This window comes from Rhinopithecus bieti, unplaced genomic scaffold (genome assembly GCF_001698545.2).
Source record: "Rhinopithecus bieti isolate Rb0 unplaced genomic scaffold, ASM169854v2 scaffold_4981, whole genome shotgun sequence".
Classification (NCBI taxonomy): domain Eukaryota; kingdom Metazoa; phylum Chordata; class Mammalia; order Primates; family Cercopithecidae; genus Rhinopithecus; species Rhinopithecus bieti.
The window spans coordinates 2273536-2277564 of NW_016805130.1; positions in this window are offsets into that span (position 1 = coordinate 2273536).

The following is a 4029-nucleotide window of genomic DNA, read 5'->3' on the forward strand; positions in this document are numbered from 1 at the left end:
ACAACACCTAAGCACAAAGCTCAATACATTTAGTGAATGGTTGGATAGGATGGATGCCAGTGTGAGACTGTACTGGTATATATAAAATGTCTTCTGGCCTTTAACTCAATGTCTAATAGAGGAAGATTTATAAAGAGGAAAATTGGCTAATATTGAGGTATGAACAAAAATTATGGGTCAGAACAATTGAACTCCAGGAGAAAATGGGCACTCTTCACTGCAGAGGTGACACTGGAACTAGATCTTAAAGAATAAGTAGAAGTGTGCAGTGTGTTTAAGCATTTCATACATTCTCATATTTTTCCATCTCTTGCATGATGTTCTCTGCCTTCCTTGATTCTCCTCAGAAGGAAGGAATTATCTTTCCAATTCTCATAACACTTCTTCTGAGGTTCTTTATTAAACCACTTTCTACTGTGTGTCTCAGTGCTGTGCATTCATGCCTCACCACTTCTGCTATAGAGGGCAGGATCTGTGTGAGGTGTAGAGTCAGCCTCCAATGAGCATAGCACATACTAAACACCTTTAAAAGATCAAGATTTTCCACATCATTGTGAGCCACTCACTTTACCTCTGCAGATACCACTGCAGATGTCCACAATGGTACAACCTTCCTCTTCTCCAAATACACTGTACAAGAAGTATGTAGAATAATTGTGAACATCTTTTTCACATATCTGCCAACTTTATTTCCCTCTCTAGGAGTAACCACTGTTAACAATTTATTACACACTCTTACAGATGTTTTCCACGTAGATTTTTCTACTAGGATGATCCTGTGCTCTATGATGTCAGCATAACTTCTGGTTATGAAGGTGAGAAGATCCCAGGTGTAAATGTCTAAAAAAGTCTACCTCTTGCTTTGTAATTATAGGAGACTGCTCTCAGGGGAGAGTAGTGTTTCTTTATTGCAAACATAGTTTATTTACTGAGAAACCAAGGTTTATTTTCTTGGTCCTTTAGTCTCTAGATGAAGGATGACTTGTGGTTTCGAGGCCTTTGGGAGCTGAACTATTCCGGGATCTGATATATGCAGCATGTAAATGTCCTACTTTATGAACTCCTTACAACTCCATTTGGTGAGAAGTTCTCTGAAACGAGGTCATTTGGAGGGAAGAAGTCAGAGTTGACAAAAAAGTCCAGCCTGGGTAGGCTGAGAGAAGACTAAAATAATGCTGAGTTTAGGCTGGGCGTGGTAGCTCACGCCTGTAATCCCAGCACTTCGGGAGGCCAAGGCAGGTGGATCACATGAGGTCAGGAGTTTGAGACCAGCCTGGCCAACAGGGTGAAACCCTGTCTCTACTAAAAATACAAAAATTAGCTGGGTGTGGTAGTGGGCACCTGTAATCTTAGCTACTTGGGAGGCTGAGGCAGGAGAATCACTTGAACCCAGGAGGCAGAGGTTGCAGTGAGCCAAAATCACACCACTGCACTGCAACCTGGGTGACAGAGTGAGACTCCCTCTCAAAAAATAAAATAAATAAATAAATAATGCTGGACTTGAAATGAATTCCCTTTGTTTTAGGACCAGCGTGTCCTAGGATGTGGCAGTCACTGTTCTCTGACTAAACCTACAGCCATTTAGAACCTCTCTGTATTAGTGTTCTCCAGAGAAACAGAACCAATAGGATCTGTGTATGTATGTATATATGTATGGACAATAGATCCATCTCTCTAGGTATTTATTATTGGAATTGGCTGAGAAGTCCTATTTGCAGTCTGCAAACTGGAGAACTAGGAAAGCTGGAGGTGTAATTCACTGAGTCAGAAGGCCTGAGAACCAGGAGAGCCTATGGTGTAACTCCCAGTCCCAGTTGGAAGGTGGGAGTGGGGTGAAGAAATGGTGTAAGTCTAGAGTCCAAAGGCCCAAGAACCAGGAGCTCCAGTGTATAAGGGCAGGCAAACATGAATTGTCCCAGCTCAAGAAAAGAGGGATAGTTCACTCCTCTTCCATATTTTTGTGCTATTTTGGCTCAATGGATTGGACGGTGCAACACCCACATAGGTGAAGGCAGATCTTCTTTACTCAGTCTACTGATTGAAATGTTAATCTTTTCCAGAAACACCATCACAGACACACCTGGAATAATGTTTAATCAGCTATCTGGGCATCCGTTACCTCAGTCTAGTTGACACGTAAAATTAGCCATCACACCCTTCTTCTTCCCCAATTTTTCCTGCCTGACTGCCAGTATGGTATCTGGAGGTGAAGCGGGACCCAGATACACAGTTTGGGTTCTCTATACTGTGTAGTGATAAACAGTTTGGATTGCTCTTAAACATGACCGAAGTAAGTAATATCCTCAGTGACTAAGCCAGTGGCTCACAGTGATGTGCAAAATATTGCACCTTGGTTTTTAAAGGTGCTTACAGTAACCTATGTTCTATAGAATTTACAGGAGAGCTGCTTAGGCCTTCACAAACCAGCAACGTGGAAAAAAAAAAGTTGCAAGTCTTTCCTTCCCATAGGGGTTACTGACCAAACTCCTCACGCATGGTTTGATTTTCAGTCAACTCACTGCTGTGGCAGTGTGTAAGTAGTTCAAGTAATGGGTTTATGTCTGCTTGATTCTCGCCCTTTTATTCTCTTTATTCTCCAACTGTGTTCCAGTTGGGAACCCACTACTTCCCAGTCGCTTCTGGAGAATGGCTTAGTGAAAATGTCAGCAGCCATGATTTCAACAGCTATCTCAAAGGTCATTCCATGGTGTCCACATTAACCACCAACAAAACTTTGCCAAGTGAAGCAGGTGCCATTTTCTTTCTTCCCTTCCCTTCCCTTCCCCTCCACTTCCCCCTTCCCCCTTTCTTCTCCCTTCCCTTCCCTTTTTTCTTTTTTTGGCCACCTTCCTGGCTGGGAAAGCAGGTGCCATTTTCAGATATCTGCTTGGAAAAACAACAAATCAGAATGGCCGGGTGAAATCAACACTCCCTTTTATGGTAGTCCAGCTCCCAAATACGTAATGTTGGGTTTTTAGAGAAGAGTTAAAATACTGCAGGAGTGAAGCAAGATGGCTGACTAGAAGCAGCTACAATGTGTGACTCACCGAAAGGAGCAAAAGGGGTGAGTAAATACAGCACCATTAACTGAAACATCCAAGTACTCACACTGGGATTGATCAGGGAAACGGCTCGACCCATGGAGAATGGAGAAAAGCAAGACAGAGTGACGGCCCACCCAGGAGTGACATGGAACCAAGAGAACCCCAATCCCTGGCCCAGGCAAACAGTGAGTGTGCAACCTCAGGAACCCATGCTTTTCCTGTGGATCTTTGCAACCCTTAGATCAGGAGATCCCATTTAACCAGGGCCTTGGGTCTGACGTACAGAGCTGCATTGAGTCTCAGCAAAACAGCTACTCAGGCAGGCACAGAGATCTAAGAACTTTACATACTTGGGATCCGGGATTGCTGACAACTCAAGCAGGGCAGGAGGTCAGTACATACCCCTGGGAAGGGGGCTGAATCCAGGGGGCTGAGCATTGTTGGTCTGTGGATCCCACTCCCATGGCACCTCACAAGATAAGACTGACTGGCTTGGAATTCCAGCCAGCCACTGGCACTTACCTGACACAGGACAGAGCTCCTTGGGGGAGGAGCAGGCCACCATCTTTGCTATTTGGATGACTCAGCGATTTTAGCCTGCAGACTTTGGAGAGTCCAAACAGACTGGGTGTGGAAGGGATCCCCCAGCACAGCACAGCTGCTCTAGCCAAATGTGGCCAAACTGTATCTTTAAGTGGGACCCTGATCTATTATTCTGCATTGAGTGGGACCTCAGCTGAGTCCTCCAGCCACCTCCTACGAGTGTGTTCAGGCTGGCAACAGGTTTGTGCCCTGCTGGGATGGAACTCCTAGAGGAAGGAGCAGGCTGCCGTCTTTGCTGAATCACAGCCTTCACTGGTAATACCTCCAGGTACTGGAAAGTCCGAGGCAAGTAGGGTCTGGAGTGGATCCCCCAGCAAACCACAGCAGCCCTATGGAAAAGTGTCCAGACTGTTAAAAATAAATAAATAAATAAATAAATAAA